The sequence below is a fragment of the Nanorana parkeri genome, unplaced genomic scaffold (genome assembly GCF_000935625.1).
Source record: "Nanorana parkeri isolate BGI_ZX_2015 unplaced genomic scaffold, ASM93562v1 scaffold656, whole genome shotgun sequence".
NCBI classification, from domain to species: Eukaryota; Metazoa; Chordata; class Amphibia; order Anura; family Dicroglossidae; genus Nanorana; species Nanorana parkeri.
In genome coordinates this window covers 387,601-403,561 of record NW_017306924.1, presented here as the reverse complement: position 1 = coordinate 403,561, position 15,961 = coordinate 387,601, and the positions used below count along the sequence as shown (strand labels likewise).

At 39.3% G+C, this 15,961-nt stretch overlaps 1 protein-coding gene and 1 long non-coding RNA gene across 4 annotated transcripts in view; both read left to right on the top strand.

Annotated features, from left to right (window-relative positions):
* LOC108792541 overlaps nucleotides 1–1,722 on the top strand; it is a 29,564-nt gene extending 27,842 nt beyond the window's left edge. Inside the window, exon 4 of the long non-coding RNA XR_001941573.1 lies at nucleotides 1,710–1,722. This is a non-coding gene — a long non-coding RNA (uncharacterized LOC108792541). The remainder of the gene's footprint in view (nucleotides 1–1,709) is intronic.
* Nucleotides 1–15,961, top strand: part of NLGN1 (neuroligin 1) — a 636,903-nt gene that overhangs the window by 485,424 nt on the left and 135,518 nt on the right. The gene's annotated exons all lie outside the window — the stretch shown is intronic.

Here is a 15,961-nt window from a genome sequence, read left to right as displayed (position 1 = left end):
TATCATTCTTCTTTGCATCTTTTGCATTGCATTTGTATGTATTGATAACTTTTTCTTAGGAAACAAGAAAACAATATTAATTAAATAATTGTATATCTCACCTTCATGACCAAAGCATATTATATAAGATAACATTTCAGGAGTAGTAATTTATTATCTGTATACAAGCTGTCTGCTTTTGCTGACATTACCAAATAAGTGCTTGCGCTATGACATAGGGTCACAAACTCGCTGCAGCTGTAGCCTTTGTTTGCCTTTAAACAAGTGACCTGTGAATATCTATAGAGCATGTCTTTATTAAATGAACTCAAACTGTTAGAGCCAGGACAGTATAACGCAGGTTTCAGTGACCTTTAGTCAGAGCTAAAATAATTACACTGGGGATCAACAAATCCTGGACTGAATAAATGTTAAAATGGTGACAAAAAGGCTAAAATAAGGGTCACTTACTATACATTTGTTATAGACCATTACATTTATCTGGATAAAATTAGGCTTCACAGCTATGTGTTCATTATCTTAAGCCATTATTGTTTTAAAGCATTTGTATGTTTCATTCAGTAGCCCTGTTGGTATAATGCTTTGGTATTTATTCATATATTTTGCGGTGGACTAAAAACCTTTAGAGAATTTTATTAATTCAAGGGTTAGTTACCCAAAAATGTAGGAATCTGTTTTTGGCAGGCATTAAAATATCTAAACATTTCTCTCCAGAATTTCAGTAGTAAGATTTTGTTGGTTGATTATTGCCCCGTATAGTTTTCAATAATTTTTCATGAGAAATAATGCAGTAGGAAATGTAAGAACACCCAGGGTGGGTAAGGACACCTAAAACCTTAAGATGTGCTGATAGTATGGGAAAATAGAAGGCCTGAGGTGGAGTTTTTTGCATGAAATACACAAAGCCAGAAAAGGGATCTCTTCCAACACTCTCCACTTAAAGCTAAGCTATAATTTATGTGTGGAGTCAGCATATATTTTAACAATAAATGTAACAAATGTAAAACTACACACAAAATGTTTCCAACCTAGTAGGAACTTCTGGAGATTAATAGTATAACCTTGCTCTGAAACTATCATGTAGTATCATGAATGCAGTCTGTGGTAAATTATAAATAGTACGCACAAAATTTTCTATAAATGAAAAAAAAATAGTAAACCACAATGTAGAAAAAAAAATTACTAAAACCAAAATATTTTGGATAATTATTTTTTTAAATAAGTCCTTGGTACAAACATAATGAAAGCAAATGTAACCCCTAACTGAATGATATTTAAAGGGTTATTCACAAAGCTGCCAAAGGCAGCCGAGTGAATAACCCACCTGAAGTGAAGTGATCCGAACGATGTTCGGCTATTCACTTCAGGCCTGTACGGCTGATTTTAGACATACATCAGCTTGCTTCGGCTGGCTTCAGTTCGAAGCAGAAGGAGTTCGACTCAGCCGATCCAACATCACTCGCTGCAGTTCTCCCCTTTTGAAAGAAAAAAGTAGAACAAAATGTTTACAAATGTAAATAAATGATGAATCTAAAAAAAGAACTAAAGATTTCCTTAACCCCTTCGTGACGGGAGACGTACACAAAGCCACAAAGGGACCAAATGACTCCTCACGTACACTGTACGTGACGAGTTATTTGCTGCTTTAGAGGGCTGTTAACCGCTGAGAATCAGCTTTTAACATTCATTAATGGATGCCCTTACTACAGAGGCATTCATTAATGAAAGGGTTAACCTTTTTCAGACACCCGATACCTTAATATCGGGTGTCTGAGAGTCAAAGCAGAGGGACACACATGCCGGCTTTTGCCGGCATTCTGACAGCTCGTATAGATCGAGAGAGATATCTCTCTCAAGCTATACTGGCTTTTTTTGAAAGGAGAATGTTTCAGTTTGCTGAACGTTGTTGCAACAATCAGAAAACATTTAGTGGTGTATATTACTGACATGGAAGAATCACACAGCAAAAATGTCAAAAGTGTGTCAGTCATTTACGAACAGAAACTAAAAACAAGCTCAGTCATGAAGGGGTTAAAGAAGAAACTAAAAAAATAAAACAATTGGGCGGAGCTAGCAGTGAGAGCTAGCTCCGTCCAAATGTTTTCTATTGGCCGGGACCTGCTAGAGTCTTCTAGCAGGTCCCGGCCAATGAATAATAACTTGGCGGAGCTGGCCACAACATCACGGCCAGCTCCGCCCAGTTGTCATTGTTTAATGACAGTTCAGCGTCCCCAGGTAACCTAAACACACTGATCTGTCATTGCAACTGGGTAGAGCCAGCCGTGAGATCATGGCTGACTCTGCCCAGCTGTCAGGTGCGAGGCTTTCGACCTGCTTCGGGTGTCACTTCGGCTCAGTCAAGCCGAAGCATATGCCTTTGGCTCGGCTGACTTGCTCGGCCAGCTTCTGGAGCGAATAGCCCGTACAGCAGCCCTTTGGTTCCACTGAACCGAAGGGCTCCGGTGGCCGAAGCCAGATGAATGATCAGCTGGAGATACTGCTGATCCTTCGACTAGCTTTGTGAATAACCCTCTTAGTGTTGATGTGTGTCATGCCTCTGTAAGGTGCTCAAATTGTTGCTTGTAGCATAGAACGCTATGTAACATGGTTAAAAAGAATGAGTGTTTGTCACCCTCTAATAGGAAGTGCCACAATATGGTTCTTCATGGCAGGATCACCAAGTATGATGCCTGTCGATTTATTTTGTGTCATCTGTTTCACAGAGGTAAGATTTTTCTGCATTTTCTTTCCCTGGCACTCAACAAGATGTAAGAGAACATTTCTACAAATGGGGGAATTCCCCTCTTTAACAGTTGTCAACAGAACTGGTGTCCCCTTTGGAAGATTTACCATTACCTTTTGTTCTGACAAACTGCAATATTTAGAATTCGTAGCACTTGCCGTCCTTGTGCAGAAGTCACAAAGACAACAGATTGTGAGTCTACCTAACAAGAACACACATAACATTTTGGCTCTACATACACGTCACCTGTATGCATGTTTAACCAATAATTCCCTTGTTATTCTATTTAAGAGGTAATCCTGTTAGCCATAAGTCTGTGCATGACATTATTTCCTGTAATTGCGCTGTTTAGACTTACTGGATGCCTATTATATCTGCAAATGAGTCTGGTACTGGCATTCATAATGGATTATACTAGGACAGAATATAAGAAATAATTGTAGTATGATTTATTTGCATACTGTAGCACCATAAGCTCTTACCAGAGATTTCATATCCCAAACCTTTTATGAGTGCAATTTTCAGTTAGTGGCTTATCAAGATTCCAATACTGTTTTTTTTTTTACCTCGTAAAATATAAATTTGCCCCTAATATGTATGTAAATACATTTATTGCAGATTGTAATTCCTTACACAAACTGCTTTGACTTTTCTGTGCTTTCATCTTCATATTCTATTCAGACCTCTTGTTAGTAGACTTTGTACTTTGGTACTATTACAAAGCTAGACTTAGCAAAAGCAGCTTATTGTCAGTCAAGCATTATTTTTATTCTAATTAAAACATCTGAATCAAAACCAGTTTTTACTAATTACTTTACATGGATGGTATTAGTTATAATCAACTGGAAAATAGATCTTAAGCACACAGTTTATATATAGAGCGGTGTTTGCAAGCTCCAAAGTGCTGTTTAAATTTCATTTTAGCAAATGTTGCTAAGAGACCATTTCTAGTGTGGCAACTGCTTAAGGTCAGATTTCAGTCAGTCCTTGTGATTTGCTGGAACTTTGTTGAAGACCAAATGTCATCCTGCATTGATCTCAATAACAGCTGTATAAATATATTGACTGTTTACATATTTTTAACTTCTGAAATTACAGAAATGATTAGTGGAGAATGTGGACAGATTCTATCTAAAAGACTACTTTGAATTCAAAAAAGTTCCTTTTGTTAGGATGTTTTAGTTAAAAATGTGTTTAGCCCATAACTGAGTAACTGAATTAAGATGTGAAACTGTTCTGTATATAAATGTAAAGCTAAGCTCCAGAAATAAAGCTAATTGCACATTTGAAATATATTTACACGAATCGTGTTACCTGGCAAAAGATTTGTAGTCTTGTTCAGCCAGTTTTGTGATTGCCTGCCAGACTACACAGTCAGACAGGTGATAGACTGCTGATTCACTGCCCAATGATCAGACAGGTGGCAAAGAAAGCTATGAAGCAGAACCAGCAAATAAACAGTCATCTTCCTTGCTACGCAGTGTTGCAAGGATGTGAATCACAAGACTGTCAAAACTGAATTATAAATCCTTGGCGCGTAAAACAGTTCACATTTATTTATACCAGCTGCATTGCACTTGCCCTAGCTAGGAAGAAAAATGTGCTTTAAAGTAACATAAATTTAGCTTTGAAAACATCAAAGTAATTGTATTTTTAGGGAGGTTGCCCTTTCTTTATGTATATGAGTACCACACATACTTTAGCTGGCAGAACAATCTGCATTCACTTAAGAAGTCCACAAAACTTTGCATGTGAACCTTTGGAGCATTTATAAAGCTGCAAAGTTTTTACATGCTAATCTGCAGTTCAGCTGCATTTTTATGTTTTTCAGCTTTGCTTAAACCATGAATGAGGCACAACATAGCATTCCTATGCAAAACTAATTCAACAAGGTAGATATGCCATGCCCCCTGAAGGCACTACCCAGTCAGAAAGCACCACTGTCCCTCTGTCATAGAAGTAGTTTTGTTCCCAGGCAAATGGCATATTTCCCCCTCCTCCCCATTTTAATGATCACCTCTCCAGATCAGGTTCTCCAGAGTCCTGACAGCTATTGAAATTGTATACAGCACACATCTGGGCAGGACAGCAGTGGGATTTAATAGTGTTTTGTTATATTATATTTGGTGTTCTGCTAATATGGACTGTTCTATCATGTTTAGGGAAACAAATGTCCCTTTAAAACAGAGTGTGTACAGTTGGTGTAAAGTAATATGCAGATGCAGAATGGTGGAATTCATATTACTGATATAATAGTATTTCAATAATTTTATCACATCAAAATAAATAAAATGCATAGGCTGAAATCCATATCATCATATTTTATTTGTAACAGAAGTTCTATTTGTATTTACAAATATAAAGCAAGAAAGTGGTAGTAGAGTGCTCAATTAGATGTGCTGAATTACATAATTATTGGAAGGCTTGAATAATTTAATTACAGTGCATCAAGAGAACACAGCAGTGCTAAGAAAATCACCAAGTAAATAATCTAGTAATCTTATCATTCTCCTAAGAGTTCCATTGCCTGCTGTCTATAGTTTAGTGGTTTACAAAAAAAGTCACTCAAGAGAGTGGTGACTTTGACAAAGGATAAGAAAAATATGTAAAAGGAATATTGACTTCTATTTGTGAATTTAGGTCTTTCAGTTAGTTTTTGAGTGTGATTTTTGGTTGTCAGTATCAGTAAAGGTTTGATTAATTCACCACATTTACATCATTTAAAATGTTTACATTTTTTCTCCTGCATCCAATACTTTTGGTTCTATGTTTAAATTGAGAATATAGTGATATTGTATACATGTTTTTATTCTACATAAAAACACAGACGGTTATTCACTAAGCTGTTGGAAGGCAGCCGAATGAATAACCAAGTCAGAAGAGAAAGCCTCTTTGGTTATTCACAGCAGCCCTGTACAGCTATTCTTAGCTTTACATTGGCTGCATTTGGCCGGCTTCACTTCCCTTTGGCTCAGCCAAACACCCTCAGCAAGTTCGGCTGAACCGAAGGGAAGAATCCGTTTGCCTCAGCTGATGTAACATCTGGATCGGCTGAGATGAACATTCGGCAAGTCATTCTCTGCTGTTCACCTCTATTCTCTACTCTCTCTGTGTTTTTATCTATCTTTTGCAAACTTGCAGGGAGTCCAGGTTGCTGGTACATGGTTTTCTGCAGTATATAGTTGTTATGCTGTGTAATTCAATCCCCAGGTATTTCACTCTGGGAGTAGTTCAATCCCCAGATATTTGGCTCTACTGAAAACACGCAGATAGCTGAACGAGCCAGAGGGATAGATACCCCCCTTCTCGGGATGCTAATACAAAGCCATATTGCCTTTCAAATATAAGGTAGCAGTGCAAATAAAATGCTGACCTTGTAAAGGCCACTGTGAAAGGCCAATGTATTCCATTTTCACTTGTTAAAAAATTATACACGTAGAGAAGAAGAAAATATTTGCAACATTAGTTAAAAAGTGAAAACATTTAAACGAAATAATGCAAATGTACCAGGTACCATTATAATTTAATTATATTAAGTTAGTGTGTAAAAATAAAAACATACTTTGCAGTCAAGTATTGAATTTGAAAGAAAAAGAAAACGTTCATATTAGTGTCAATAAAGAATTCCTAGTAGAAACTACCAGAGTATCAGCTCCTAGGCTGTTCTAAGCATCTACTTTTATTTGTTGCAAAGATGTAGAAGAAAAGAAGAGCCAGCACCAGTTACATTTAGCCTGCTTATAGTTGTCTAATTCCCTTAGCTTAGTGAATTAGGTGAAACTCTTCTGACCGCCATCATCTAATGATGTTCAGGCAAAATAACTGTTGTTTTTTTCCATTGCACATGATTGGGTATTTCTTACAAAGTGAATGTTCACCACATTCACTAAATTGAGGGAAAATTCCCTTACAAAGTGAAAATCCCTGTGCAGAGTGAACAACCTATTTTCCTTTAGTACATTAACCCCACAGAAATTGGCACTTTGATTGAATTGTGTTCAGCCTATAAGTCCACTCAGCTATCTTTTGTTTAGGTTGAAGTTCCCTGTTGCCACCATGTTACATTTTGTGTTTACAATCGATTGCTCAACATTTTAGTTGCAGTACTGTATGTGTATTAGCAATAAAATGCTGACTACTGGTAGTTATTCTGATTATTTTTAATTGACTATTTGTGCCTTGCATTTGTTTCTGTTATTTCTTGAAAGGTGTAGTGTCACCTATGTAACATACAGTATATCACATGGCCAATTAGTTATGTAAATGACAAAAGAGCTCTGATGTGTAATCATTCTTAATTTTATGTCTGCCCACTGTGAGGATTAATTAAAAATTTTTTTATTTAGTAGACATGTGCACCAGCAAAAAATTTGTTTAGTTTAGTTTCGTTTTGAAAAAAAAAATTTGTTTAGTTTAGTTTCGTTTTTCGGGTCCGAAATTAAATTAGTTTCGGACGAAATTCGTTAGCGGTAGTCCTGCCGAAATTCGTTTATGAAAGAAAAAAAAAAACATTTTAAGGAGGGGGAGGGGTCCCTCCTAACATTCCTACCAGACCTAAAGGGTCTGGTATGAATTGGGGGGAAACCTCACGCTTTTTTTTTTCATCTTCTGCAGACTGAAAAAAATAAATAATTTTGCTGCAACAGAATTCGCCCAATAACGAATTTCGTTGCGTCAAAATGACATTAAGGGGAACAAAAATGACTTTTTTTTTTTTACAGTCTGCCGAAGATGAAAAAAAGAAAAGCCTGAGGTTCCCCCCAATTCATACCAGACCCTTTAGGTCTGGTAGGAATGTTAGGAGAGTGGATGCCAATTCAAAAGCAAAGGAAAAAAAAACCTTTAACTATTAGTTGATTTGCCCGGGATTTGAACCTGGGACGTTAGCAATGGGAAGCCTTTGCTCTAACCTCTACAATATAGCCTCTGTACTTTAAGCATACATGTGTTGTAGAGGTAAAATGGTGTCATTTTTCCTAATGTCATTTTGCTGCATCGAAATTCGTCCAATAACGAATTTCGGGAAATCGGGAATTTCGGATTCGTTTGCATTCGTCTTAGCTGTAATTCGGAATTCGGATGCATCCGAATCTCCGAATTTCCGAAAATTCGTCCGAAACGAATTTCGGGAAACGAACCGAATCGCACATGTCTATTATTTAGGTTGGTACAATTAATGGGTGAGGGACAGGGGAAACATCTTGTCGTTTTGGGACCTAAGAATGTGAGAGGAGGCACTGTAATCTCCTTTTGGAAGGTCACTCTATATTATTTCAAATAATGTCACCTTTGCAATAGGATTGTAAGGGAAAGTTTATAATTCTCTAATCTGTAATTTGTATTCAGCTAAAATTTGTGGATATTAAATTTGAAAGTGCGGGAGCAACAATTGTAATCTCGCTATTGCAACATTGTTATCTATTACACTTCTATTGTAATGTAGGAAGAAATATACCTCTACTTTTCTTCATTGCAGTCCACAGAACATCTGACTAGCTTTTTTTCAGGAAAAAATGTTATTGTATGTAAAATCTCTTTTTATGCCTTTGCCCTTTTATATATTGAAAGGCAGAAGGAAATTATCTACCAGATTTCTAGATAGTTAGTATTTGAATATTATGGGACAAGGGGAACTAAGCTAGGTATAAAGAACCCTTTTGAATATAGATGGGATAAGTATAAGGAGACATTTTCTGTTCTGCAGGAGTTAATTTATGAGACATTGTGTTTATGCATTATTCTGTGTTACACTACTGACCTCTGTTCTCTCCGGTGTTACTGACCTCTGTACTCTGCGTTATATTTAACCTCTGTTCTGTGTGTTATTACTGACCTCTGTACTATGCATTATCACTGACCACTGTACTCTACGTTATTACTGACCTTTGTAATCTGTGTTATTACTGACCTATGTACTCTACGTTATTACTTACCTCTGTACTCTATGTTATTATTGACCTCTGTACTCAGCATTACCCTGCTGACCTCTGTACACTGCTAACCTCTATATTGTGTGTTATTGATGACCTCTGTACACTGCTTAATTACTGGCCTCTGTACTTTACATTATTACTGACCTCTGTACTCTGTGTTACACTGCTGACCTCTGTACTGTGCATTATTACTGACCTCTGTGCACTGTGTTACACCACTGACCTCTGTACTGTGTACTATTACTGATCTCTGTGCCCTGTGTTTCACCAGTGATCTCTGTACTATGCATTATTACTGTGCATCAGGCCGCCACCCTGGAGCAACACAGAGTATTAAGCTTCATATTATTCTGCAGTGCTGTATAATGTATTGCTGGGATTTGTAGTCCTCTATAGCTGGTGGTATTCTGCTTTGCAGTATAATGTATTGCTGGGATTTGTAGTCCTCTATAGCTGGTGTTATTCTGCACTGCTGTATAACGTATTGCTGCGTAATGGACATCCATGGTGGATCAGTGTCTTTAGATTTGCTTCTGTGCTCTCTTCTTTTGGTGCAGTACCAACCCTCCTGATCCACCATGAAAGTGAGGCTTGAAATCACTTCATTCAAGTCTCTTCTTCATGACAGATTATAAGCGGCACCACCTGGAAAATAGAAGTGAGATCAGAAGAGCCTCCTAAATTAACAAAGCAGCAAAGAATGAGGTGTTTTGAAAACCTCTCCTCTGTGGTGAGTCAGGAGAGGCACTGCCGTTAGGATGGAGAACGTGTACCCGGGGGGAGTAGCTTCTCCACTGGTCTGCAGTATACTCTGATCAACAGTACAGTATAGAGGGCATCTACCTGCTTTATTCAGTGTCTTCAGTGCCAGGAGCCATAAATAATGATTTATATCTGCACTACAATCACATGACCACTAGAGAAACAGATCAAAAACTGACAAGAAACAAACAGTCCATGTATAGCTTTAGCTGTATCTTGCATAGTATGATTCCAGACAACCACTCGTGGTAAGTTGAATACATCTTTACATCGCTGCATATCTTTCTTGTTCTGAGTCTGGTTCCAAGGTATGCTGCTCTGTACACTGTAAAGACAGTGATCAGTGCAGACTGGAGAGAGGCTGAATGTAAACAAAACAGCATTTGCACTGGCTTAGACATTGCTGTATTAAAACAGCTAGGTGTTTTGACAGTAAAATTATTCTTCCAGCTCACTAATCTTTAATTCAGTAGAAAAGAGAAAAACGACTTTAAGGGTTATTCACAGAAGAGCCGAAGGATCCAGCCATAGCTTCGGCTGATCCTTCAACCAATCCTTCAACCGCTTCAGCCACCTGACCCCTTCGGTTCATTGGAACTGAAAGGCTGCTGTATGGGCTATTCACAATAGCCTGTAAAGCAGCCGAGCAGCTAAGCCAAACCGAACGCATATGCTTTGGCTCAGCTTAGCCATAGTGACAGCCAAAGTGTAGAGAATGGTCGGCCGAAGGGCCGACCGTTCCCCATGCAAATGACAGCTGGGCGGAGCCAGCCTTGATCTGGCTCGCTCTACCCAGTTGTAATGACAGATCAGCATCCCTAAATGACCTGGGGACGCCGATCTGTCATTAAACAACATATGTGTGGAGCCTGCTGTGACATCACAGCCAGCTCCGCCCATTGGGGTTTTTTTTGCCCGGGACCTGCTAGAAGACTCTGGCAGGTGCTGGCCAATGGTAAACAGTTGGGTGGAGCTAGCGGTGATGTCACTGCTAGCTTCACCCAATTGTTTATATTTTGCCTGCATCTGTCAGATTCTACATTATGCAGGAGTTTGTCACGTTCGGTCTGGTCGGCGTGTGTCTTTTTAAAAAATATTTTCTTTAAAAAAATTATTTTAACTTTTTTTAATTGTCCTATTTTTTTACATTTATTTAAATGATTTTTAAACTTTTTTTTCATTTGTTTCTATTCTGTTCGCTACCTCAGAGGTATCGAGCAGAATAGCCGAGCCAAATGCTGCTCAGTGGCATTCGGCTATTCACTCACTGCTGTTCGGCCCCTACGAGAATAGGGCAGAACAACAGCGAGTGAGCTGCCGGAGCTTCGGCTCAGCCAATCCAGATGTTGGATCGGCTGAGTCGAACTTCTTCTGCACTTCAGAGCATGTTCGGCTGACCGAAGACAGCCAAAGGCAGCCAATGTATGGCTGACTTTAGCCGATGTATGGCTGCAATCAGCCGTACAAGGCTGAAGTGAATAGCCTTTGGTAGCTTTGTGAATAACCACCGTATCTCTCTTTATCTCATCTAGTCCTCAACTTGTAGCATACATATAGTGACTGAGGCTTAGGGGTCTATTCACGAAGCTGCCGAAGGATCTGGCCATAGCTTCGGCCGATCCTTCGGCTAGCTTCGACCCCAGGACCCCTTCGGTTCAGTAGAACCGAAGGGGTGCTGTACTGGCTATTCAATATAGCCCGTACAGCTCCCGAACCTGGCCGAGCTGCTCAGTCGAGCCAAACGCATATGCATCGGATCGGCTGAACCGTGCTGATAGCTGACATCGCTCGTGTCAGAATAAAGAAAAAAAAGACACAGCAGTGTTTCTCTCCTTTGCGGCCGGGAGCGGGAGGCTCCCAGAGCGCCAAGGAGAGTTTTTTTTGTTTTTTTTGACAGCTCGGTACCTCTGAGGGACCGAGCAGAACAGCCAAGCCTAATGCTCGATCCACTCACTGCTGTTCGGCATCTTTAAGAATAGGCCGAACAACAGTGAGCAGCCTGCCGGAGGTTCGGCTAAGCCGATCCAGATGTTGGATCGGCTGAGTCGTACTCCTTCTGAGCATGTTCGGCCGACCCGAAGCCACGTGAAGCAAGCCGATGTATGGCTGATTTCAGCCGATGTACGGCTGAAATCAGCCGTACCAGCCAGAAGTGAATAGCCGAACAGTGTTCGGCTCACTTCACTTCAGGTCGGTCATTCACTTGGCTGCCTACGGCAGCTTAGTAAATAGACCCCTTAGTTTATTTTATGGTAGCCATACATGGCTTGAATCAGCTGAAGTTTAGGCATGGGAGGATCTGGTGGCACCACTCTGCTCTAAAATTTGAAGGAACTGGGTGGTAAATTGACAGGCAAACTGTGACTACTTCCACTCCTATGCAGTCTCTGTTCAAGTTCTATGTTGCATGGACTTAAAGCATGACTAACACAGTTTAGTTCAGATATACAGTAACTCCCATGCCACCATGGGAGTTATTTTATTTTCTGATTTGCATTTGCACCTGCATTTTATGTCATGCTGAGGAGGCATAATCACACACAGGAACAAAATTTGAATTTCTACAAACATACACTGTAGATGGAAGCACATAATAACAACAAATATTAAGCATCTTTTTTTCCACAGAAAGAACTGTTTTATTTTAATTGTAACAGATGGTACCTAGCACAGTTACCTTTATGAAATGCATAAAACAAGCCCTGTTTTGAGAAAAAAAATATCTCTTTAACTGTTCCTCCAAATTTTTGGAAAGTTAAACTTCTGATTCCTATATTGTGTAAATTGCCTTGATCCAAGCAGAGCTTGGACATGGATTCCAACCTTTTTAATCACTAAAGATTCCTCTTCTTCAATTAATTAGTTGATTTTCATACCAGCAAGTCAAATTATGTCAGAGGCTCCTACTATGAAAAACAGTGGGATGAATTATTTGTAATAAAGAACTGTGAAGGAAGAGGTGATTATTTCCTTTAAGATGCCACATGCACTTTCAGTCAGTCACATAGAACCATACCAATTATTTCACAAACTGTGGAACACAAATGCTAACAATGTATTATCCTAAGGTCATTAAGAATGTCAAGCAGATCAAGGCATATTCAATGATGCAATGGTCCCCCAGATCATGTAATTATTTAGAACAGCCTGATTCCAGCTAAAAACTACTAAGTTAAAAAACAAAATATCTGTTTATATAATTCTCAATTTTATAAAACATTAATTAAAGTATATTAGTGAGGGAAAACAAAAAGTGAGTTTCCATTAATTATGGTAAACAGGCACCTATAGGTGCCTAGATTATTATTATTATTATAAAACACAATGTTTATAGCGCACTCCTGTAGGGCAGACACAACTCTGGAGATTAACTACTGGTGGTGTATGAAGCTCCTCATAGCAGGGGTAGGGACCCTGTGTACCAACATAAAACAAAATCTTTTTTGGAGGAGCGCTACTACCTGGAGTCCCTTTTATGAACAATGCTCGTACAGTGATGTTAGATCATGTATGTATCAAATAAGTATAGAAAGCCAGTCATAAGAATGGAAGGGATATAGACTTACAGTTGGGGTGTGGGATAATCTGCCCAAAATCTCTCCTGATCTCCTCTTCAGGATCTGTTGGTCAGGTCCTTCTAGCTGGCAAGTGAGAGGTGAGTGGCTGGAAAGGGGCTAAGCTGAATAGCTGGTTCCCTCCAATTGTCAGTATTAAGCTGGTCTAGAACATGTCTGCGATGGTGAAGCAGCCCACGTACTCGGCTGGCCAGGCCGGGCCGCGATGGCTGGGATAGAGAGAGTGTACGGGAGAGAGCGAGGAGCCGCGAACAGTGCTGAAGCGCCTGGTGCCGTATGTATTGGCAATGCAGTCAGGCTGCTGTCTCGGGGTGTCCGGTGGTCTCGCTGACAACGAAAGTCGCGGAGGACTAAACGGGGGGTAGAAGTGCACGGTGGGTACATGGCTACGCGTTTCGAGGAGATTCCTTTTTGTCAAGCCACTCGATCTTGTGTGTTTTTGTGTTAATAAACAAAAATATTTGTACATCTTAAATAACGCCTTTTTGCAACACGATAAAAAACCAAAGGAACACAAAATTGTAAATCAGCAACTTATGCAAAAATCTGTGTTGTGGTAACGCCTGATCTGCAGGGCTATTTGTGTACTGTGTTGGTGTGTGTTGTGATAAAATGATGCAGGCATAAATTTAATTGCAACACAATATATTACAATGCACGGCAATGCATCACAATGCTTAATCATGTGCTGCCATACATTTGAATGAATGTTATTTTAAAAAGGAAAAAAAGAAAAAATCAAGCACTGCAATGTGTTCTAACAGTGTACTGCAGCTAATGTGCACGGCATACACACAGTATGATGCACAGTGTTGCACTATGTTATGGATGTATTAGATGGGTTGTGTTTTATTTATTATTTAACCGTTTTTAAAATGTTGTATTTATTTTTAACTCTATGAGGGCTTAGGGGAGATATCAGGGATATAAACAGACCTCCGACAGTTCCCTTTTGAAATAGAAAAAGAGATTGAGGACACAGAGTCCTCAACCTCTTTTTTTCTGCCGCCCAGCACTGAATGAACACGAGCACTCAACACAGCTCCTGTACATTCATAAACTGAGCACATAGTGAGCTTACTGAGTCCCCACGTATACATAAACAGAAAGTGATGTAAGCACTTCCTGTTCATTCATAACTGGGGACATAGGAAGCTTACTATGTGGTCAGTTATTTACAAACACCAAGTGCTCAGCACTGATCACTGGTGTTTGTTCTGCACATGGAAGGATGAGCAAATATTTCACATATTTGCTGATCCCCCACTTGGCATCCTGAACAGCTCGGCCTGCACAACTCCGCTCTTCATCTTCACACTGCGATCTTCTCCCCACTCGGCATCTTGACTGTCACCACTCTCTCCCCCCCTCCCCCATGCTGGCTGTATCCTCTTCAATCCCCACAGCCTCTGCCGATACAGGTGGGGGAGAGCAGCAGAGATCAGAGAGCACACAGATTGAAGCATGCAGCTTGCTCCCAGCGGGAAGGAGTGTGGTGCAGAGCTGCAGAACTCGTGGCATGCAGTGGTGGGTGGTTGTGGCGGGGCGGGGGGGATTTTTAATGAACAGTTTTTAATTTACTGGGGACCATCAGGGGGACCCTTCTGTTATAAGTTCACAGTTGTTGAAGCGACCATGAGCTTATAGCAGAAGGTTGAAAGCCAGCAACATAAGGCATAGTGATGTGGCCAGCTGGAAACATTTATTGTCCATGGTATGCTTTTAGTGGCATGCCTATAGAGGAAGCATGACACAGGGGATGAAAGGATCTGTTGTTTCAGGAGTAACTGACCGGTTTTCCAGACAGGGTGTAAAAGCATTGTATCTAACCTCCCACCATTTCTTAGTGGTTTAGCTGGCAGAACCAGGCATTGGAACTCTAAACGCTAGTAAATAGTGATTTAGCAAAAAAGAACGGGGAAGGGAAGGTATATGCACAATATCTCTAATATAAATTAGATATAAATGGGGGTCCCCTAACTATTCACAGTTATTTAGAAAAAGAAGTTTTCCCCAGGGAGAGGGGATCCCACCATTCTTTAGAAAAACTATATACCATATTGGCTTTAATTGGCCTTTAGTTGTACTTTAATAAAATGATTGCTTCATGTGACCAGTTTGTTTTTGGGAGTTTTCTTTTTTATAGGACTATGACTATGACTGAGATACAGATGGCAAATTATAACTGTGCTAGCAGTATGATACATTTCTGGTGTTCAGATATTCTGTATTCAGTTATCAGTCTTCTAGATGATTTTATAGCTAGGTTGCATTGTAGCAGTTAAAAAAATCAGCTAAAGCAAGTAAACATTATCAAGTGTATACAATAAGAGATGGTACTTTGAAACAGCTCATTAGAGAAATAATTATTGGTTGATTTGCCCTCTTACTTCAGTAATACTAATTTGGTAGAAGATAGTATTTCTTCATTCTCTAGGAGAAGCTGGAGAAGAAGATTGTGTCAACAAAAGCCAATATCACTGCAATTGTTACACTATTGGCACTTGGATTAATCCTCACTTCTGATGCTAGTAATAGCAATATGTGTCTTGTTGAGATAATTTCATAATGATTTAAAAATGAGAATTAGTAAACGGATCACAGCTGTTCTGGTGTAAAAATTAATTTGTGCTGAAATGAATATTCATTACATTTTTAATGCTACCTTTTCCTATATTGATACAATGTAATTCTCTTGACTACCAACACAAGTGAACTAACATGCAGCAGGTTTATTGCAGGTTATAATGTTCTGTAATACCCCTGGATTATGAGAACATAATCACATTTAATGCTAATTTTAAATTATACCATATATAATTTATTATCATAGTGTGCACTTATATAATATCCAAGAGACCTGCAGGATGAGACTGACAATCTGGTAACTGGCATTTATTAGGAAAGTGGTTATGTATGACAGCATGCATCCGATTCTCTAAACTCAT